Here is a 24,357-nt window from a genome sequence, read left to right as displayed (position 1 = left end):
TAAATCCGTTCATGGTCTTTTCCCCCTCAGGAAAGGTCTACAGTGAAGTCTTGTAATGACCTTTACTAATAATGTTACACTTCGAGAGAAAGGAAGAAGGAAGAATAAAAAAGGAAGGAATTCTCCCTCACCAGATTTTCCATTCCTCTTGACTTGTGCCTCTTCTGCAAACTCCATCCTTTCTCACCCCACATTAGGCAACACTGTCTTCAGCCACCCAGGCCTCAAACTCTGCACACCCTCCTGATACTCCTCACTCCTGTCCTTTCTAAAATCCACATCTTTGATCGGGCCTCTGCTTGCCCCTCTTTGGTTCGCTATCCATTTTATTCCTTTCATGCTTACATCTTCGCAAAGAGCCCTGGGACAACTTTTTCAGTTAAGGCCTTTAAGCTAGAGAAATACAAATCATTGATGTTGTTGTTGATGGGTGATGATTTGGCTCTATGCGAATTCCTTTCATTTAATTAGGGATCAGCTGTGTTTATCTCTTTGACTGAGCATTGCGAAATAAATGTATTGTTTGATTGCATAAGCGTCCTAAAATTACAACATTTATCCCTTAGATTCTGTGATGTCAACACTTTTCCAGTGCCAAGTTTTTGTCTGACAACATTCCTGTGAATCGCCTTTCACTGTGTTAAAGGCACTAGGTAAATATAAGTTGTTGTTGTTGTATGTGTATAGCACCGTGGATTGCAATTGGAAAATGATGCTTCAAAGAAGTTGGTTTCAGTATCGAAACTGGTTCAAAGCTGAGGCCTGAGGTTGTACTACAGTTCTTTCAAATAATGATTGCTTGAATCATACGAAATGTTTCCGAAATTGGTCCCATCGGCGAAACAGGCTAAATTTATTTGTCAGGAATGGCGCTTTGAGGGGCTTTACTGAAGGCTTTTAGATTCTGTCTAAAGATATTTTTACAAAGGGTTAAAGAACCTATTGCATACTTCAGGCCGGAAACTGTAATGTCATCTTTGGAAGATCTACTTGGCCAATTGTGAAGGCTCTCCTCTGAAAGAAATAACTTTCTAAATATCTCTTTTCCTTCACCCATTTCAGATTATCTAACTCTGTCTCTTTCTGTCGCACAGCAGGTATTAAGAGAATATGACGATTTGACAGCAGCAATATAGGGAAAGGTTTTTACTTTGGGGACCACCCCCCCACCCCCCCACCCCGCCATCCCACATAGTGAGATTTTTTTTTTGGCATTGCCAATGAAAGGATAGTGGGTGAGCACCTGGAGGACCAACAGGAGTCCATCCAGATGTGAGTAAGCTGTGGTCTGCCAATGCAGGAAACAGAGGGTGCCTCAAGATGGAGGTTGGGAGGGGTGGGATGAAACTGGCACAGTGAAACGGAGCGTCGGCCCCCTCTGTGTCCCTCTCTCACCAGGTCTTCCACCAGAAGGCTGCCTCCTCTCTCTGGCTGTGTTCCAGCCATTGCAAAGAAGATATGCTAATAAATCACTGGCTGGTTATGATCTGGAATGCACCAACCGGAAGAGAGTGGTGGGAGAAAGAGAAAAATAAAATACTTGTGCTTAAATAGTGCCTTTTATAACCTCAGGACATCTCAAAGTGCTTTCCGGCCAATGAAGTGCAGTCACTTTAAGAAGTAGGAAATGCAGCAGGCAATTTGTGCACAGCAGGCTCCCACAAACAGCAGTATGATAATGACCACATAATCAATATCACGAAGAACAGATTAAGAGATAAACATTGGCAAGGACATCAGGGATGATTCCCCTGCTCTTCTTCTAAATAGTACCATGGGATCTTTCATATTCTCTAAAAATGGTAAACAGGGCCACGGTTTGACCTCTCACCTAAAAAGGTGACACCTCCAACAGCAAAGCACTCCCTCCGTGCTGCACTGGAGTGTTAGCCAAGTCCTGGAGTGGAGGACAAACCCACAACCTGGTGGCTTAGAGGCAAGGCTGCTACAAAATGAGCCATAGTGGATATGGCTGATAGCAGATTCAATAGCAACTTTCTTAAGGGAATTGAATAAATACTTGAAATGGGAAAATTTGTAGAGCTAGAGGGGAAAGAGTGGAACTAGTTGGATAGCTTTTTCAAGAGCTGGCACAAGAGTCATGGGCTGAATGGCTTCCTGTGTTTTATGAATCCTTGAATACAGACCATTCCACCCAGATCTCACTGCAAGCTACCTGAATCCCCAGAGCTGGTAAAAGTCAAAGTTGGGCCAAAATATCAATGGGGAAAATAGATCATGAAGCGGATTAGGAAGCCCTCATTCCCTCTTCCTCCCATTCACACATGCAAAGAGAAAGCCAGATGGCCTCCTATCATTTTATAATATCAGTCGGGAAAAGACCACAATGCTCACAGAGAAATGGATGGGTTTTCAGTGGAATGTCAATTTGTCTTGATGCTCCTTGCTTTTAAACTTTATAAATAACAGGTGGTGAGCCCTCCCTAGAGAACCTGTTAACTTCAGTGAACAGTGCACTGTGGATTAAATAGCAGGCAACGCCCTCTTAGGCACAGGTTTGATGAGGTTGAATGGGTGTACAGGCCAACTGGCATTTACCACGTTAATTATAGATTCCACAATTCTCCCATATGCTACCCCAAACTGGTGCTCAACAATACAACGGTCAAATGGGTAAACAGCAAATCCTCCCATCTGCTTCCCCTAGAGGGTCAGGAGAACCCATTGCTTGGTCATATGTACCTGCAGCCTCCTCCTTGCTGTTAAGAAGGATTGACTTGCATTTCTATAAATGCCCTGTTCAGTGTCCCAAAGTCCTGTAACGCCAGTGAAGTACTTTCTGGAGTGTAATCACGGCATCCAATTTGTATACAGCAAGCTCCCACAATCAGCACTGTAATAGCTAGCAGATTTTTGGTGATGGGATAAATATTGAGCTGAAGATGGGGGATAACTCCCCTGCTCTTCTTAGGGATAGTCCCATGGGATCTTTTACACCCACTTAAAATGACATCTGTGACAGCACAGCATGCCCTCAGTACTCTCACTCAGAGCACCAGCCTAGGTTGTTTTGCTCAAGTCGCTGCAGTGGGGATTTCAGCCCATGACCTTTTGTCTCAGAGGCGAGAGTGCTACCCACTAAGCCAGAGCTGACACTGCTAGTGATAACCTTGGCCATGGCTGTGACTACAGTACATGGCATGTAATATTCTTGGAATCCTCAGCCAATGCTGGGTTTAAATCCAAGAAACAGGCCTCCATCTATGTCTCACCCGACACAGCTGGGTGACCAAACAAAGTTCCTTTTGAATCAGTACTGTGAATCTATGACTAAAGACTCCTTTTTCTGTTCCTGGAAACTTGAACAACAGTTGTGTGTTCAACAAAGGCGTGGAACCCCACACCAACACAGTCACTCACACCCATGACTCTCAGCAATACAACTGCTGTATTGTGCAGCCTATCACGTGACTCTCAACCCCTCTGACCATCAAGAAACAGCATCCTTACTGATACAAGGATTGTAATAAATGAAGGTGATGAAACTATCCTCTGGTTTGTCTTGTGTGGCACTGCAGTTGGACAAAAACATCCAGCAAGTTACTCACAGGCAGCACAGAAAACCAACAACGAATGGACTTAAGTAAAAGATGCTGTGGGCTGAATTGAAGTTAAGACAAAGAAATCCAAATTAAAACCAACCGATACTGAAGCTGCCATTGAACCAGCTGGTTGTAATGCCCAGTCGTCAGTCACAGTCCATGGTAATTATGCCATCTCAGGTGATAGGTAGCATCGTGGTTATGTTACTGGACGAGTAATTCCAGAGCCCTGGACGAGTGATCCGGAGACACGAGTTCAAATCCCACCATGGCAGCTGGTGTATTTAAATTAATTTAGGAGTAATAGTGACCATGAAACTACCAGATTGTCATAAAAACCCATCTGGTTCACTAATGCCCTTTAGGGAAGGAAATCTGTCATCCTTACGTGGTCTGGCCTACATGTAGTCCAGGCCCACAGCAATGCGGTTGACTCTTAACTGCCCACTGAAATGGCCGAGCAAGGCACTCGGTCGTATTCAAGAAAATGACATACATATTCTACTCACATCTCAGACTCGCTGAGATCAGTATGTTTCGATGTTATTGATTTTACAAGAATGGAGTTGAAATTTTACACTTTATTTTGGAACTAACAGTAACACTGATGTTTGCAAGTGAAAACATTTACTTCATATATCTTAGTAAAACGTTTATCCACCAGAGGTTGCTAAGCCCATCAATATCCATGCTAAATTTACTGTAACTCAGGTACGGAAGCCAGAGACAGCAGACCTACAGTGAAGGCCACCTCATAAGACCAGTCGTGGCTCAGTGGGTAGCACTCTTGCCTCACAGTCAGAAGACAATAGGTTCAAAAGCCAGACTTGAGCATGTAGTCAAGTGAGAAAATGCAGCAGCTCCAACAGTGCACCCCCTCAGTACTGTACTGGAGTGTCAGCCACGATTTTGTGCTCAAGTCTCTGGAGTGGAGCTCGAACCCACAACCCTCAGACTCAGAGGCAAGAGGGCTACCCATGGAGCTATGGCTGAACAAAGAATCAATTCCCAATAGTGGAGTCAGACACAAGCCGGAGAAGAAAATGTCACATTGTCAAGTTCGGCAGAAAAGCAACAACTCGGAGTAACTGCCTATTGAAATTGAGAAGCCATAACATTAGGACCGATTCTATAGCCCTATCAGTTTAGCTTTGCATTTTGGGTCACTGGGACTGATTAGACCTTTCTTTTTGTTTTAAGGTGTTCACCTTTGGTCAAGATGGCAACAGGTCTTGGTTGTTCCTGGGTGCTGCTAGAGTTTCGTGTATACATTATGAGGGAGAGGTCCCTGATTTGCTTCAGTATATTGTTTCCATGCAACCAATACAATTGTCTACTCCTAACCATCTTTCAGATACAACTAGATCAGTGAGCCAACCAGATTATTAAAAGTAGCCAGATCACAGGAAAACAACTGAGAAATTCTGAGAAGGAAAGATGCTTAATGAACACCGGCAATTAGGAAGCCAGGTACATTGATCTTACCACTGACCCAAGTACCAGCAGCTAATTAAGTGAGTGATCAAGTCTGAAATCTTTCTGGTCAATGAGGCTTAGTACCACACCATGTCATGCACTTACCCATTGAGCCACTCAAATCCCTCCAGCCCTCAGATATCTGTGCTGCTCCAATTCTGGCCTCTTGAGGAGCCTGGATTTTAAATTGCTCCAGCATTGGTGACTATGCCTTTGGTTGCCCGTGCCCCCAAATTCTGGAATCCCCTCTTTACACCTCTGTGCCCCTCTCACTTCCTTAAAACCTAGCTTGTTGACCAAGCGTCCGGTTGCCTGTCTTGATATCTCCTCATGAGGCTCAGTGCCAAATTTTGTTTGATAATCGTATGAATTGCCTTGGGTTGTTTCACTACATTAAAAAGGTGCTATATAAATGCAATTTGTTGTTGTTCTGTCATGAGCACCTGAGGACTGCATGTATAAAACTAAGAATTAGTTTATTAATGTATTCAGAATTCACCTATTTTGCCATTAGTAACAGCTCATTCTGTCAGTCATTATAATTGCCTATTATCCAAGGAAGCCAATATTACACCTTAACCAGCCAGCGACACGCTCACTAATACAACAGGGACTGTGTGGATCTTTGGAGCCACCAACTGTTGTGTAAAAGTGATTGGAGTGATATCTTTGCAGTATCCTGCATTCTGCTAATTGGAAGGGGTAGGGAAGGTCCATCAGTCCGCGTCCCCTTTGGTAAGTTGTGATAACAGCTGCAACCACATCAGCAGCACGAGGCTATCCCTTCCCTCACACCGAGAACAAGACAAAAGCAAAAACAACAACCTGTCGAGTCTCGGGCACTGGGGCCATTTCCGTGACTTGCCTCTAAAGATGAACTAAACAGCAGAGTCCAACAGTGAAAACTGACCTGCTGTTAACAAAGAGCACATTATCTGATCATCTTAATGATAGCCTCCCCATTCCACTGAAGCACGTCACATTTGCATGTGGAAGTAAATTGTGACAGTCTCAATTTCACTGGAAGTCAATGCCAATCTTACAGCTCTGAGCACACATCACCTAACTATTCATAAAATGCTCTGTTGAATTAATTTGATTTGCCCCCAGCAGCTGGCTAAATTGACATTGTAAAAGGTTTTACTATCCTGATGTGAGTCATTGTTTATTTCCCTAAGAGCACCTTCATGCCTCACTACCTGTATAATAATTCACTCCAAAAATTGACCAATTGTATTAAGGTCACTTTTACAGCAATTAGTTGTTTGCTGACAGTTTCCTCAGCCAACATGGTGAGTGGTCTGGAATTGTGAAATAAGTTCACGGGAGCATGAGAGAGAGGATACCGGAGACTTAGTAATGAGTGTATGCTGACAGAATTAGCACACTCCAGGATCTCAGTTGGTGACCTTGTCCCACCACAAGATGCTGAGGATACATTTGAGACAACAAAGGCTGTTCAGCCTTTCCCCTGCCCAGCATAGGTTGTCCAGGTCTCATTACCATACCCAGAGGACACAGGTTTGGCAGACTAACAGTTTGGTGTTCTGAGTCAGGTTGCTGGTGCTCCACACTCTTTCACTCAACTCAGGTGTAACAGCTGCTGCTTTTGAAATGCACATGCTGGTTTCAGCAATGCTCATCGCTCAACGAACAAATGTACGTACTGGTTAGGCCACATTCTTCAGATGGATGACGGCCAAAGACCTTCTGTATGGTGAATCTGCCACAGGGTCCATGACCTGAACCCCCAGACCTCTGCCACAGACACCTGCAATCGTGAAATGTAGATGGCAGGCACTGACGCACTACTGCCGACGGCCATGATCTCTGGAGGGGCATCAGAAGAGTCAAGGAGAAATGGAGAGCTCAGCTGGCTGAGAAGAGGATCCAGAACAGAGGCCAGTGAATCCTGCACATTCTCAGCCCTACTGTCTCCAAATGCAGCAAGTGCAGCCGAGATTACCATGTCAGAATGGAGCTGCTGAGACACACCAGGTTCATGTTTAACACAAGAGTTGACCACCAAGGAACAAACATCGTCTCACAAGATGGAAGGCTGCCATTAAGAATTTGTTTTCTATTCATTCATGGAATGTTGGTGTCGCTGGCTGCACCAGCAATTATTACCCATCTCTAATTGCCCTCGAGAAGGGGTTGGTGAGCTGCCTCCTTGAACTGCTGCAGTTCATGTGATATAGGTACACCCATGGTGCTGTTAGGGAGGGAGCTCCAGGATTTTGACCAAGCGGCAGTGAAGGAACGACGATATATTTCCAAGTTAGGATGGTGAGTGACTTGGAGGGGAACTTGCAGGCGGTGGTGTTCCCATGTGTCTGTTGCCATTGTCCTTCTAGATGGTAGCAGTCATGGGTTTGGAAGGTACTGTCTAAGGACCCTTAGTGAGTTCCTGCAGTACTGTAGATGGTATACTGCTGCCACTGTCTGTCTGTGGTGGAGGAAGTAAATGTTTGTGGATGGGGTGCCAATCAAGAGGGCTGCTTTGTCCTGGATGGTGTCAAGCTTCTTAAGTGATGTTGGAGCTGCACTCATCCAGGCAAGTAGGGAGTATTCCATCACACCCTTCACTTGTAGATGGTGGACAGGCTTTGGGGAGTCAGGAGGTGAGTTACTTGCCGCACGATTCTTAGCTTCTGACCCACTTTTGTAGCCACAGTATTTATATGGCTAGTCCAGTCCAGTTTCTGGTCAATGGGATGTTGATTGTGGGGGATTCAGCGATGGCAATGCCATTGAACATCAAGGGGCAATGATAAGATTCTCTCTTGTTGGAGGTGATCATTGCCCAGCACTTGTGTGGCACAAATGTTACTTGCCACTCGTAAGCCCAAGCCTGGATATTGTCAGGTCTTGCTGCATTTAGACATGGACTCTGAGGAGCCATGAATGCTGCTGGACATTGTTCGCTGATGCTTTCACATCCCCACGTCTGACCTTATGATAGAAGGAAGGTTATTGATGAAGCAGCTGAAGATGGTTGGGCCTAAAACATTACCCTAAGGGACTCCTGCGGTGATGTCCTGGAACTGAGATGATTGACCTCCAACAATCACACCCATCTTCTTTTGCACTAGGTATGACTCCAACCAGTGGAGAGTTTCCCCCCCCCGATTCCCATTGACTCGTGTTGCTAGGGCTCCTTGATGCCACACTAGGTCAAGTGTGGCCTTGATGTCAAGGACAGTCACTCTCACCTCACCTGGGGAGTTCAGCTCTTTTGTCCATGTTTGAACCAAGGCTGTAATGATGTCAGGAGCAGAGTGAGAGGCCCAGGCGCAACACAAACTGAGCAGGTTATTGCTAAGCAAGCGCTGCTTGATAGCATTGTTGATGTCCCTATCACTGATGAACGAGAGTACACTGATAGGGTGGGTAATTGTCGGTTTGGATTTGTCCTGCTTTTTGTGTACAGGACATACCTGGGCAATTTTCCACATAGCTGGGTAGATGCCAGTGTTGTAGCTGAACTGGAACTGCTTGGCTATGGGCACAAAGTTCTGGAGCACAAGTCTTCAGTACGATTGCCAGAATATTGTCAGGGTCCATAGCCTCGCAGTATCCAGTGCCTTCAGCCGCTTCTTGATATCACATGGACTGAATAGAATTGGCTGAAGAATGGCATCTGTGATGCTGGCGACCTCCAGAGGAGGCCAAGATGGATCACTCACTTGGCACTTCTGGCTGTAAATGGTTGCAAAATTGTCTTTTGCACTGATGTGCTGGGCTCAACCATCATTGAGGATGGGAATGTTTATGGAGCCTCCTCCTCCAGTGAGTTGTTTAATTGCTCACCACCACCACAGCTGGAGGTGGCAGGACTGCAGAGCCTAGGTCTGATCCATTGGTTGCGGAATTGTTTAGCGCTGTCTACTGCTTGCTGCTTGGCGTGCAAGTCATCCTGTGTTATAGCTTCACCAGGTTGACACCTCATTTTTAGGTATGCCTGACGCTGCTCCTGGCATGCCCTCCTGCACTCTTCGTTGAACCAGGGTTGACCCCCTGGCTTGGTGGTAATGGTAGAGTGGGGGATATGCTGGGCCATGAGGTTACAGATTCTGTTGGAGTACAATTCTGCTGCTGCTGATGGCCCACAGCACCTCCTAGGTGCCCAGTCAAGTTGTTAGATCTGTTTGAAATCTATCCCATTTAGCAGTGAGAGTGCCACAAAACACGATGGAGGGTATCCTCAATGTGAAGATGGGATATCATCTCCACAAGGACTGTGCGGTGGTCACTCCTACCGATACTGTCATGGACAGATGCATCTGCGGCAGGCAGGTTGGTGAGGATGAGGTCATAATGCTTTTCCCCTCTTGTTGGTTCCTTCACCAACTGCCGCAGACCCAGTCTAGCAGCTATGTCTTTTAGGACTCTGCCAGCTTGGTCTGTGGTTGTGCTACTGAACCACTCTTGGTGATGGGCATTTAAGTTCCCCAACCCAGAGTACATTCTGCACCCTTGCCACCCTCAGTGCTTCCTCCATGGGGTGTTCAACATAGAGGAGTACTGATTCATCAGCCGAGGGGGATGGGGTGCAGTATGTGGTAATCAGCAGGAGGTTTCCATGCCTACATTTGATCTGATGCCATGAGACTTCATGGGTTGCAGAGTTGATGTTGAGGACTTCTAGGGAAACCCCCTCCCGACTGTATACCACTGTGCCACCACCTCTCTACTGAGTCTGTCTTGCTGGTGGGGCAGGACATACCCAGGGATGGTGACGGTGGTTTCTGGGATACTATCGGTAAGGTATGATCCAAGAGTATGACTATGTCAAGCTGTTACTTGACTAGGAGTGACTACTAGACTACTTTCAAGTGAAGTAGCACTTCACTTGCACTTCCCTCAATTTAGTCTACTGCATTTGCTGCTTCCAATGCGGTCTCCTCCACACTGGAGAGATCAAATGCAGACTGGGTGACCGCTTTGCAGAACACCTTCGGTCTGTCTGCAAGCATGACCCAGACCTCCCTGTTGCTTGCCATTTCAACACACCATCCTGCTCTCATGCCCACACGTCCGTCCTTGGTCTGCTGCAATGTTCCAGTGAAGCTCAACGCAAACTGGAGGGACAGCACCTCATCTTCCGATAAGGCACTTTACAGCCTTCCGGACTTAATACTGAGTTCAACAACTTCAGGCCATGAACTCTCTCCTCCATCCCCACCCACTTTCCGACCTCCCTTTATTTCCTAACAATTTATAATTTTTTAAAATATATTTTTCTTTTCACACCTATTTCTATTATTTTAAAGTTTATTTCCATCCATTGTTTTATCTCCACCTTTTAGCCCATTTCGATCCTTTCCCCCCTACCCCACCCCCACTAGGGCTATCTGTCACTTGCTCATCCTGCTTTCTATCCTTAATGTCCCCATTAGCACATTCCTTAGCTAATATCACCACTGTCAACATCCCTTTGTCCTTTTGTCTATGACATCTTTGGCAATCTCTTCTTTGCCTCCACCTATCACTGGCCCTCTGTCCAGCTCTGTCCCCCACCCCCCTCAAACAGCTTGTATTTCACCTCATTTCTATTTTTCTTTAGTTCTGATGAAGAGTCATCCAGACTTGAAACGTTAACTGTATTCCTCTCCGCTGATGCTGTCAGACCTGCTGAGTTTTTCCAGTTATTTTTGGTTTTGTTACTTGACTGGTCTGTGGGACAGCTCTCCCAATTTTTACACAAGCCCCAAGATGTTAGTCACGATGGCTTTGCAGTGTCGACAGGGCTGAGTTTGCCATTGTCATTTCCGGTGGCTAGGTCAACGCCAGATGGTCCATCCGGTTTTATTCCTTATCCAATTTTCCGTAGTGAGTTGATACAATTGAGTGGCTTGTTAGGCCATTTCAGAGGGCTGTGTGTCTGGAGTCACATATAGGCCAGACCAAGTAAGGATAGCAGATTTCCTTCCCTAAAAGGACATTAGTGAAACAGATGGGTTTTTACAACAATCGACAATGGTTTCATGGCCATCATTAGACTTTTAATTCCAGACTTTTATTGAATTCAAATTTCACCATCTGTCATGGTGGGATTCGAACCTGGGTGTCCAGAGCATTGCCCTGGCTCTCCAGTCCAGTGACGATATCACTACGCCACCGCCTCCCCAACAGGAGCAGCAGTAGGCCATATAGCTCCTCAGGCCTGTCCTGTCATTCGACATGATCATGGCCGACCTGATCTTGGCCTCAACTTCAATTTCCTATCTGTTGCCCATAACCTATGACATTCCTTTAGTTCAAACATCTGTCCCTCAGCCTTCAACATATTCAATGTCTCAGCCTCCACAGCTGTCTGGGGTAGCCAATTCCAAAAATTCACGACCCTCTAAAAGAAGAAATTCCTCCTCATCTCCAACTTAAATGGGAGAACCCCTTAACAGTGAAACGACACCCCCTGTTTCTAGTTCCATTAAAATGAACTAAATAAATCCTATTGCAGGCCCTCCTTCCAGCTGGCACAAATTCAGCCCAAGCTGACGTTTTCTGCCCGTGGCTGCAAAGGTTGTAAACAGGATGAGATTGACCCTTCTCCAAACCATTTCCTAGTTGTTACTGAGCCTCAGGACTACACAGCCCTTAAAATCTCACACTGATGGCCACCTCGGAGTGCAGAACTAACTAACTAAGCCTCAAGCAAGAATTGAGATGGGAAGGAATTTTCCAATGGAGTTGTGGATATGTGGTATACATTCCCAGTCAGAAGGAGATAATGCTGGTTTGATTGAACTCCTTATGAAAAGGAAACAAAATTGCTGGAAAAATCTCAAATAGTACAGCTTGAGGGTTTATGTTTTTCCCCAATCATTCAAATGTCACATTGAAGAAATTTCAGAAGTAAAATTAGAGATGATTTCTCGATCTTTTCCTCTGTCTGCCTTCAGAAATAGGGAGCAACTTTCATAGGGTAAGAAAATCTTGACGCAAGCCATTTGGCCCATTGGGCCTGTGCCGACCCGATGAAAGGGCTAAATGATGAATCCCATTCCCCCTGCTCTTTCCCCACATCCCTGAAAATTTCTCCTTTTCAAGTATTTAGCTAATTCCCTTTTGAAAATGACCATATCGGCCTCCCTTTCAGGCCGTGCATTCCGAATCATCGTTTTAGCTCAGCGAGCCAAAATATCAAAAGGAGAGCAAATAGGATTTTTTAAAATCACCTTTCGCCACCAGGTATCTGGCCCCGAGGGTCTTTGTGCAAGTCTCTTTAAGCCTGCTGTGAGTTCCATCAGTATGTACCACCTACAAGGTACACTGCAGCAACTCGCCACGGTTCCTACCTTCCATGCTCATCCCATGACCTCTGCCACCTGGAAGGACAAGGGGAGCATGGGAACACCACCACCTCCAAGCCACACACCATCCCGACTTGGAAATATATCGCTGTTTCTTCACTGTCGCTGGGTTAAAAAAAGACTGGAAAACCCTCCCTAACGACATTGTGGGTCTGCTGACACCACACGGACTGCAGCGATTCAAGAAAGTGGCTCACCACTGCCTTCTCAAGGGCAAATGGGAAGGGGAAATAAAGGCTGGCAGTGCCAGTGGTAGCAACATCCCAAAAACAAATAGAGAAAATGAACTGGAAAATCCCCACTGCTTCCTGCAACCTTGCCTGTTTCGTGTTGGAAAATTAAGTGTCCTTCATTTATGTTCTTATCTGTCTCCAATTTTCAAGCTAGCAGGTTTGAGAGCGAGCTCTCATCACCCTCCCTCCAACGCTCCCAAGACAGAAGATAAGCTAATGAGATCATATTGTTAGTTCACGGGGTACTGTAGACATGGAAGGGAAGTTTAACAAGGAAGCAGCTTAAGTAGAAAAAAGGTGCAAATGTAATTAGATTGAATTAATGTTAGGCTGACTGTAATAATCTCAGAGGGAATGCAAGGTACAATTCGGCTTTGCCAGTTTACAGCTAGGAACCTTGGGCTCCATTATAAAGAAGCATCTGGATCAAGAGAATTGTGTTCCCGCCAATTTACTTTGCAGGTGAGCCGTCAGAACCTGTGTCGCAAAGTAAACTAATACTTAGGCTGCAAATCTTTTTAAGTATATGAGCAGCTGAAAATTGTTTTTGTTGTTTGTTGTCTGATGGGCCCTTTTCCCTTATCACACGCTGCCGAAATAGGGCTCCCAAGGTAGCTAATCCAAATGCCTGTTCTTTAAGAGCTGAAGAGTGAGTACCAGAGAGTATCACTGCTGACCCCAAACCTGTACACGTATACGCACTTTCACACACAAAACTTCCTGTTTTATGCAATTGTTACACTGCATAGACCTTCCGACATTTCCAGCCATGTATAAAATAAAGACACATTTGGAAGTAGTCTAGTCTCTGACAAAGGCCATGCCATACACCTTCTAGTCACATTTAAAATGTTGTCCCATGGGGATGACATTAACAAACTGTTTTCGTGCATCAGATAGGAGTTCTCTCTGGTTCTAAATGCTCCCTAAGCAACACGGGTTCAGCATTCTGTATGGAAATGACAGATTTGCTGCACTGTTAAAGACATTTCCTATATTCAGGAGAACGCTGAGCGGTTAGAATGGAGAACTCAGTACCACAGGAAGTGGTTGATGCAAACAGTACAGATGCAATGAAATGCAGGCGACTTTAATTGCTCCACTGTTGGTGTTCAAGCCTTGGCTAATCCTTAAGTTTACGACTTCCCTCCCTACACCTCTCCCTCCTTTAGGGTGCACCTTAAGACCTCTCTCTCTTTGACCAAACTATCACCCGACCCAAATATCTTCTTTTGTGGTCCGGTGTCATATTTTGTCTTACAATGCTCCTGTAAAGCATCTTGGGACATTTTAAAACTGATATACATTACTATGCTGCTGATGTTATAGAAACTAATTAAGTATGTGAGGGAGCAAAGGAATATTAGGGTCTGTTGATTGCATGAGGGATGAAGTAAAGTGGGGCGAAGGATCAGATGAAAGATAAACAGTGGAGAATCACATTCAGAATTGCAGGAGACCTCAAAAATGACAATAAATGCATCAAATTAGGCATATAATTTCAAATCACCTCCCAATTCAGTAGTTTCTAAATCCCCAACTGTGCTATCATACACTACAAATCAAAAAAGAGAATAAGGTCTGCATTTCTATAGATTCATTGTGAACCTCACAATGCCCCAAAGTGCTTTACAAATCAGAGAAATGTTTTTGAAGTGTAGTCACTGTTATAACGTAGGGAAATGCAGCAGCTAATTTGAGGACAACAACTAGTGGAATGTTGGGTATGCCCGCAGTGCTGGTTACATCCAGCCTGTGTCCCACTCCACTCTCAGAGCAACTCCTTGTCTTCACATGTCATGAGTCTATATTCAGAGAATTTTTAAGAGGCCTCGGCATTTTTTTTTGGCGATAGGGTTGAAGAAGGGCAGGGGCTGCATCAGCTGTTTTTCTCCTTTGAAACATTTGTTTCAGTTTTATAAATTGCAGACAGAGTATGAGCAGGAAATTACAATGCAACTTTGAGGAACCCTGTAGCCAAGCCTGATCTCACTCCAGGGCCAAAGCTTGGCTTGGTAGCCAGGCTCACCAGGTAGCACTCAGGAAGCCTGTTTCCCCTTCCTCACCACAACATGTCTAGACCAATTATAGATCTTTCCATGTCCCCTTGGCTGCAATCAGTTAAGTCAGCGTAGCCTGGCATTGTAAAATTCCAGTACGTAAGGGAGTGCTTCTACCCAGATCATATGACACTGGGACATCTTTATAAAGATCAGCAAGTAATATAATCCCCTTTGTAATTCTCTTTGATGTTGCCTGCTGTTGGGTGGGTCAACACACCCCTCACCATAAAAGGAAGTTGAATTCAACACAGTTATGGAGTATTGTAGGAGTGTCACGACACTATTGAATTAGTATGATTAGGAAAGTTAGTGAAGAATATATTCACAGCAGTGATGAGGATTAGAAGCCAGGGGTAACAGGGAAGAGTCAGGAGAAGCCAACCATCTGTGGAGTTAGGATACAGGTCAGCCATGTTCTAACTGAAAGGCTGAACAGACTAGAGGGGCTGAATGGCCTCCTCCTGTCCCCATCTTCTATTCTGATACAACTATGGTGATGTCACCTTCACTCAACTGACCACAGGTCAAAGTTTCATGAGGCACACAGAGAGAGGGAGAGAGAGGCACACAGAGAGAGGGAGAGAGAGGCACACACAGAGAGGGAGAGAGAGGCACACACAGAGAGGGAGAGAGAGGCACACACAGAGAGGGAGAGAGAGGCACACACAGAGAGGGAGAGAGAGGCACACACAGAGAGGGAGAGAGAGGCACACACAGAGAGGGAGAGAGAGGCACACACAGAGAGGGAGAGAGAGGCACACACAGAGAGGGAGAGAGAGGCACACAGAGAGAGAGAGAGAGAGGCACACACAGAGAGGGAGAGACAGGCACACACAGAGAGAGAGAGAGACAGGCACACACAGAGAGAGAGAGAGACAGGCACACACAGAGAGAGAGAGAGACAGGCACACACAGAGAGAGAGAGAGACAGGCACACACAGAGAGAGAGAGAGACAGGCACACACAGAGAGAGAGAGAGACAGGCACACACAGAGAGAGAGAGAGACAGGCACACACAGAGAGAGAGAGAGACAGGCACACACAGAGAGAGAGAGAGACAGGCACACACAGAGAGAGAGAGAGACAGGCACACACAGAGAGAGAGAGAGACAGGCACACACAGAGAGAGAGAGAGACAGGCACACACAGAGAGAGAGAGAGACAGGCACACACAGAGAGAGAGAGAGACAGGCACACACAGAGAGAGAGAGACAGGCACACACAGAGAGAGAGAGACAGGCACACACAGAGAGAGAGACAGGCACACACAGAGAGAGAGACAGGCACACACACAGAGAGAGAGACAGGCACACAAAGAGAGAGAGAGAGAGACAGGCACACACAGAGAGAGAGAGAGAGACAGGCACACACAGAGAGAGAGAGAGAGACAGGCACACAGAGGGAGAGAGAGAGAGAGGCGCACAGAGGGAGAGAGAGAGAGGGGCACAGAGGGAGAGAGAGAGAGGGGCACAGAGGGAGAGAGAGAGAGGGGCACAGAGGGAGAGAGAGAGAGGGGCACAGAGGGAGAGAGAGAGAGGGGCACAGAGGGAGAGAGAGAGAGGGGCACAGAGGGAGAGAGAGAGAGGGGCACAGAGGGAGAGAGAGAGAGGGGCACAGAGGGAGAGAGAGAGAGGGGCACAGAGGGAGAGAGAGAGAGGGGCACAGAGGGAGAGAGAGAGAGGGGCACAGAGGGAGAGAGAGAGAGGGGCACAGAGGGAGAGAGAGAGAGGGGCACAGAGGGAGAGAGAGAGAGGGGCACAGAGGGAGAGAGAGAGAGGGGCACAGAGGGAGAGAGAGAGAGGGGCACAGAGGGAGAGAGAGAGAGGGGCACAGAGGGAGAGAGAGAGAGGGGCACAGAGGGAGAGAGAGAGAGGGGCACAGAGGGAGAGAGAGAGAGGGGCACAGAGGGAGAGAGAGAGAGGGGCACAGAGGGAGAGAGAGAGAGGGGCACAGAGGGAGAGAGAGAGAGGGGCACAGAGGGAGAGAGAGAGAGGGGCACAGAGGGAGAGAGAGAGAGGGGCACAGAGGGAGAGAGAGAGAGGGGCACAGAGGGAGAGAGAGAGAGGGGCACAGAGGGAGAGAGAGACAGGCACACAGAGAGAGAGAGAGAGACAGGCACACACACAGAGAGAGAGAGACAGGCACACACAGAGAGAGAGAGAGACAGGCACACACACAGAGAGAGAGAGACAGGCACACACACAGAGAGAGAGAGACAGGCACACACACAGAGAGAGAGAGACAGGCACACACACAGAGAGAGAGAGACAGGCACACACACAGAGAGAGAGAGACAGGCACACACACAGAGAGAGAGAGACAGGCACACACACAGAGAGAGAGAGACAGGCACACACACAGAGAGAGAGAGACAGGCACACACACAGAGAGAGAGAGACAGGCACACACACAGAGAGAGAGAGACAGGCACACACACAGAGAGAGAGAGACAGGCACACACACAGAGAGAGAGAGACAGGCACACACACAGAGAGAGAGAGACAGGCACACACACAGAGAGAGAGAGACAGGCACACACACAGAGAGAGAGAGACAGGCACACACACAGAGAGAGAGAGACAGGCACACACACAGAGAGAGAGAGACAGGCACACACACACACAGAGAGAGACAGGCACACACACAGAGAGAGAGAGACAGGCACACACACAGAGAGAGAGAGACAGGCACACACACAGAGAGAGAGAGACAGGCACACACACAGAGAGAGAGAGACAGGCACACACACACAGAGAGAGAGACAGGCACACACACACAGAGAGAGAGACAGGCACACACACACAGAGAGAGAGACAGGCACACACACACAGAGAGAGAGACAGGCACACACACACAGAGAGAGAGACAGGCACACACACACAGAGAGAGAGACAGGCACACACACACAGAGAGAGAGACAGGCACACACACACAGAGAGAGAGACAGGCACACACACACAGAGAGAGAGACAGGCACACACACACAGAGAGAGAGACAGGCACACACACACAGAGAGAGAGACAGGCACACACACAGAGAGAGAGAGACAGGCACACACAGAGAGAGAGAGAGACAGGCACACACACAGAGAGAGAGAGACAGGCACACACACACACAGAGAGACAGGCACACACACACACAGAGAGACAGGCACACACACACACACAGAGACAGGCACACACACACACACAGAGACAGGCACACACACACACACAGAGACAGGCACACACACACACACACACAGACAGGCACACACACACACACACACAGACAGGCACACACACACACACAGAGACAGGCACACACACACACACAGAGACAGGCACACACACACACACAGAGACAGGCACACACACACACACAGAGACAGGCACACACACACACACAGAGACAGGCACACACACACACACACAGAGACAGGCACACACACACACACAGAGACAGGCACACACACACACACAGAGACAGGCACACACACACACACAGAGACAGGCACACACACACACACACAGACAGGCACACACACACACACACAGACAGGCACACACACACACACACAGACAGGCACACACACACACACACAGACAGGCACACACACACACACACAGACAGGCACACACACACACACAGAGACAGGCACACACACACACACACAGACAGGCACACACACACACACACAGACAGGCACACACACACACACACAGACAGGCACACACACACACACAGAGACAGGCACACACACACACACAGAGACAGGCACACACACACACACAGAGACAGGCACACACACACACACAGAGACAGGCACACACACACACACAGAGACAGGCACACACACACACACAGAGAGACAGGCACACACACACACACAGAGAGACAGGCACACACACACACACAGAGAGACAGGCACACACACAGAGAGAGAGAGACAGGCAGACACACAGAGAGACAGGCAGACACACAGAGAGAGAGACAGGCAGACACACAGAGAGAGAGACAGGCAGACACACAGAGAGAGAGACAGGCACACACACAGAGAGAGAGACAGGCACACACACAGAGAGAGAGACAGGCACACACACAGAGAGAGAGACAGGCACACACACAGAGAGAGAGACAGGCACACACACAGAGAGAGAGACAGGCACACAAACACAGAGAGAGACAGGCACACACACACAGAGAGAGACAGGCACACACACACAGAGAGAGACAGGCACACACACACAGAGAGAGACAGGCACACACACACAGAGAGAGACAGGCACACACACACAGAGAGAGACAGGCACACACACAGAGAGAGAGACAGGCACACACACAGAGAGAGAGACAGGCACACACACAGAGAGAGAGACAGGCACACACACAGAGAGAGAGACAGGCACACACACAGAGAGAGAGACAGGCACACACACAGAGAGAGAGACAGGCACACACACAGAGAGAGAGACACAGGCACACACACAGAGAGAGAGACACAGGCACACACACACACACACACAGAGACAGGCACACACAGAGAGAGAGAGAGACAGGCACACAGAGAGAGAGAGAGAGACAGGCACACACAGAGAGAGAGAGAGAGACAGGCACACAGAGAGAGAGAGAGAGAGACAGGCACACAGAGAGAGAGAGAGAGACAGGCGCACAGAGAGAGAGAGAGAGACAGGCACACAGAGAGAGAGAGAGAGGCAGACACACAGAGAGAGAGAGAGACAGGCACACACACAGAGAGAGAGAGAGACAGGCACACACAGAGAGAGAGAGAGACAGGCACACACACAGAGAGAGAGAGAGACAGGCACACACAGAGAGAGAGAGAGACAGGCACACACAGAGAGAGAGAGAGACAGGCACACACAGAGAGGGAGAGACAGGCACACACAGAGAGAGAGAGAGACAGGCACACACAGAGAGAGAGAGAGACAGGCACACACAGAGAGAGAGAGAGACAGGCACACACACAGAGAGAGAGAGAGACAGGCACACACACAGAGAGAGAGAGAGACAGGCACACACACAGAGAGAGAGAGAGACAGGCACACACACAGAGAGAGAGAGAGACAGGCACACACAGAGAGAGAGAGACAGGCACACACAGAGAGAGAGAGACAGGCACACACAGAGAGAGAGAGACAGGCACACACAGAGAGAGAGAGACAGGCACACAGAGAGAGAGAGACAGGCACACACAGAGAGAGAGAGACAGGCACACACAGAGAGAGAGAGACAGGCACACACAGAGAGAGAGAGACAGGCACACACAGAGAGAGAGAGACAGGCACACACAGAGAGAGAGAGACAGGCACACACAGAGAGAGAGAGACAGGCACACACAGAGAGAGAGAGACAGGCACACACAGAGAGAGAGAGACAGGCACACACAGAGAGAGAGAGACAGGCACACAGAGAGAGAGAGAGACAGGCACACAGAGAGAGAGAGAGACAGGCACACACAGAGAGAGAGACAGGCACACACAGAGAGAGAGACAGGCACACACAGAGAGAGAGAGACAGGCACACACAGAGAGAGAGAGACAGGCACACACAGAGAGAGAGAGACAGGCACACACAGAGAGAGAGAGACAGGCACACACAGAGAGAGAGAGACAGGCACACACAGAGAGAGAGAGACAGGCACACACAGAGAGAGAGAGACAGGCACACACAGAGAGAGAGAGACAGGCACACAGAGAGAGAGAGAGAGACAGGCACACAGAGAGAGAGAGAGACAGGCACACACAGAGAGAGAGAGACAGGCACACACAGAGAGAGAGAGACAGGCACACACAGAGAGAGAGAGACAGGCACACACAGAGAGAGAGAGACAGGCACACACAGAGAGAGAGAGACAGGCACACACAGAGAGAGAGAGACAGGCACACACAGAGAGAGAGAGAGAGACAGGCACACAGAGAGAGGGAGAGACAGGCGCACACACAGAGAGAGAGACAGGCGCACACACAGAGAGAGAGACAGGCGCACACACAGAGAGAGAGACAGGCGCACACACAGAGAGAGAGACAGGCGCACACACAGAGAGAGAGACAGGCGCACACACAGAGAGAGAGACAGGCGCACACACAGAGAGAGAGACAGGCGCACACACAGAGAGAGAGACAGGCGCACACACAGAGAGAGAGACAGGCGCACACACAGAGAGAGAGACAGGCGCACACACAGAGAGAGAGACAGGCGCACACACAGAGAGAGAGACAGGCGCACACACAGAGAGAGAGACAGGCGCACACACAGAGAGAGAGACAGGCGCACACACAGAGAGAGAGACAGGCGCACACACAGAGAGAGAGACAGGCGCACACACAGAGAGAGAGACAGGCGCACACACAGAGAGAGAGACAGGCGCACACACAGAGAGAGAGACAGGCGCACACACAGAGAGAGAGACAGGCGCACACACAGAGAGAGAGACAGGCGCACACACAGAGAGAGAGACAGGCGCACACACAGAGAGAGAGACAGGCGCACACACAGAGAGAGAGACAGGCACACACACAGAGAGAGAGACAGGCACACACACAGAGAGAGAGACAGGCACACACAGAGAGAGAGACAGGCACACACAGAGAGAGAGACAGGCACACACAGAGAGAGAGACAGGCACACACAGAGAGAGAGACAGGCACACACAGAGAGAGAGACAGGCACACACAGAGAGAGAGACAGGCACACACAGAGAGAGAGACAGGCACACACAGAGAGAGAGACAGGCACACACAGAGAGAGAGACAGGCACACACAGAGAGAGAGACAGGCACACACAGAGAGAGAGAGTGAGTCAGGCACAGATAGAGAGGGGCACAGAGAGGGAGAGTGAGTGGGCAGAGAGGGAGAGAGAGTGAGTGGGCAGAGAGGGAGAGAGAGAGAGGGGCAGAGAGGGAGAGAGAGAGAGGGGCACAGAGGGAGAGAGAGAGAGGGGCACAGAGGGAGAGAGAGAGAGGGGCACAGAGGGAGAGAGAGAGAGGGGCACAGAGGGAGAGAGAGAGAGGGGCACAGAGGGAGAGAGAGAGAGGGGCACAGAGGGAGAGAGAGAGAGGGGCACAGAGGGAGAGAGAGAGAGGGGCACAGAGGGAGAGAGAGAGAGGGGCACAGAGGGAGAGAGAGAGAGGGGCACAGAGGGAGAGAGAGAGAGGGGCACAGAGGGAGAGAGAGAGAGGGGCACAGAGGGAGAGAGAGAGAGGGGCACAGAGGGAGAGAGAGAGAGGGGCACAGAGGGAGAGAGAGAGAGGGGCACAGAGGGAGAGAGAGAGAGGGGCACAGAGGGAGAGAGAGAGAGGGGCACAGAGGGAGAGAGAGAGAGGGGCACAGAGGGAGAGAGAGAGAGAGGGGCACAGAGGGAGAGAGAGAGAGAGGGGCACAGAGGGAGAGAGAGAGAGGGGCACAGAGGGAGAGAGAGAGAGGGGCACAGAGGGAGAGAGAGAGAGGGGCACAGAGGGAGAGAGAGAGAGGGGCACAGAGGGAGAGAGAGTGAGGGGCACAGAGGGAGAGAGAGAGAGGGGCACAGAAGGAGAGAGAAAGAGGGGCACAGAGGGAGAGAGAAAGAGAGGGGCACAGAGGGAGAGAGAAAGAGAGGGGCACAGAGGGAGAGAGAAAGAGAGGGGCACAGAGGGAGAGAGAAAGAGAGGGGCACAGAGGGAGAGAGAAAGAGAGGGGCACAGAGGGAGAGAGAAAGAGAGGGGCACAGAGGGAGAGAGAAAGAGAGGGGCACAGAGGGAGAGAGAAAGAGAGGGGCACAGAGGGAGAGAGAAAGAGAGGGGCACAGAGGGAGAGAGAAAGAGAGGGGCACAGAGGGAGAGAGAAAGAGAGGGGCACAGAGGGAGAGAGAAAGAGAGGGGCACAGAGGGAGAGAGAAAGAGAGGGGCACAGAGGGAGAGAGAAAGAGAGGGGCACAGAGGGAGAGAGAAAGAGAGGGGCACAGAGGGAGAGAGAGAGGGGCACAGAGGGAGAGAGAAAGAGAGGGGCACAGAGGGAGAGAGAAAGAGAGGGGCACAGAGGGAGAGAGAAAGAGAGGGGCACAGAGGGAGAGAGAAAGAGAGGGGCACAGAGAGAGAGAGAGAGAGGGGCACAGAGAGAATGAGAGAGGGGGGCACAGAGAGAGAGAGAGGGGCACAGAGAGAGAGAGAGAGAGAGAGAGGGGCACAGAGAGAGAGAGAGAGAGAGAGAGAGCGAGAGAGAGGGCGAGGGGCACAGAGCGAGCGAGGGCGAGGGGCACAGAGCGAGCGAGGGCGAGGGGCACAGGGCGAGCGAGGGCGAGGGGCACAGGGCGAGCGAGGGCGAGGGGCACAGGGCGAGCGAGGGCGAGGGGCACAGGGCGAGCGAGGGCGAGGGGCACAGGGCGAGCGAGGGCGAGGGGCACAGGGCGAGCGAGGGCGAGGGGCACAGGGCGAGCGAGGGCGAGGGGCACAGGGCGAGCGAGGGCGAGGGGCACAGGGCGAGCGAGGGCGAGGGGCACAGGGCGAGCGAGGGCGAGGGGCACAGGGCGAGCGAGGGCGAGGGGCACAGGGCGAGCGAGGGCGAGGGGCACAGGGCGAGCGAGGGCGAGGGGCACAGGGCGAGCGAGGGCGAGGGGCACAGGGCGAGCGAGGGCGAGGGGCACAGGGCGAGCGAGGGCGAGGGGCACAGGGCGAGCGAGGGCGAGGGGCACAGGGCGAGCGAGGGCGAGGGGCACAGGGCGAGCGAGGGCGAGGGGCACAGGGCGAGCGAGGGCGAGGGGCACAGGGCGAGCGAGGGCGAGGGGCACAGGGCGAGCGAGGGCGAGGGGCACAGGGCGAGCGAGGGCGAGGGGCACAGGGCGAGCGAGGGCGAGGGGCACAGGGCGAGCGAGGGCGAGGGGCACAGGGCGAGCGAGGGCGAGGGGCACAGGGCGAGCGAGGGCGAGGGGCACAGGGCGAGCGAGGGCGAGGGGCACAGGGCGAGCGAGGGCGAGGGGCACAGGGCGAGCGAGGGCGAGGGGCACAGGGCGAGCGAGGGCGAGGGGCACAGGGCGAGCGAGGGAGAGGGGCACAGGGCGAGCGAGGGAGAGGGGCACAGAGCGAGCGAGGGAGAGGGGCACAGAGCGAGCGAGGGAGAGGGGCACAGAGCGAGCGAGGGAGAGGGGCACAGAGCGAGCGAGGGAGAGGGGCACAGAGCGAGCGAGGGAGAGGGGCACAGAGCGAGCGAGGGAGAGGGGCACAGAGCGAGCGAGGGAGAGGGGCACAGAGCGAGCGAGGGAGAGGGGCACAGAGCGAGCGAGGGAGAGGGGCACAGAGCGAGCGAGGGAGAGGGGCACAGAGCGAGCGAGGGAGAGGGGCACAGAGCGAGCGAGGGAGAGGGGCACAGAGCGAGCGAGGGAGAGGGGCACAGAGCGAGCGAGGGAGAGGGGCACAGAGCGAGCGAGGGAGAGGGGCACAGAGCGAGCGAGGGAGAGGGGCACAGAGCGAGCGAGGGAGAGGGGCACAGAGCGAGCGAGGGAGAGGGGCACAGAGCGAGCGAGGGAGAGGGGCACAGAGCGAGCGAGGGAGAGGGGCACAGAGCGAGCGAGGGAGAGGGGCACAGAGCGAGCGAGGGAGAGGGGCACAGAGCGAGCGAGGGAGAGGGGCACAGAGCGAGCGAGGGAGAGGGGCACAGAGCGAGCGAGGGAGAGGGGCACAGAGCGAGCGAGGGAGAGGGGCACAGAGCGAGCGAGGGAGAGGGGCACAG

General features: G+C 50.5%; 1 protein-coding gene and 1 long non-coding RNA gene across 4 annotated transcripts in view; one reads left to right on the top strand and one right to left on the bottom strand.

Moving 5' to 3' along the window:
* The window catches only part of LOC121288545 (arf-GAP with dual PH domain-containing protein 1-like), a 138,683-nt gene that overhangs the window by 43,125 nt on the left and 71,201 nt on the right, over nucleotides 1–24,357 (bottom strand). The gene's annotated exons all lie outside the window — the stretch shown is intronic.
* Nucleotides 1–24,357, top strand: part of LOC121288547 — a 91,914-nt gene that overhangs the window by 39,361 nt on the left and 28,196 nt on the right. Inside the window, exon 2 of the long non-coding RNA XR_005945374.1 lies at nucleotides 567–653. This is a non-coding gene — a long non-coding RNA (uncharacterized LOC121288547). The remainder of the gene's footprint in view (nucleotides 1–566; nucleotides 654–24,357) is intronic.

Source organism: Carcharodon carcharias, chromosome 15 (genome assembly GCF_017639515.1).
Source record: "Carcharodon carcharias isolate sCarCar2 chromosome 15, sCarCar2.pri, whole genome shotgun sequence".
Classification (NCBI taxonomy): domain Eukaryota; kingdom Metazoa; phylum Chordata; class Chondrichthyes; order Lamniformes; family Lamnidae; genus Carcharodon; species Carcharodon carcharias.
Note: the sequence above shows the minus strand (reverse complement) of the source record. Positions and strands in the feature narration are given on the sequence as shown.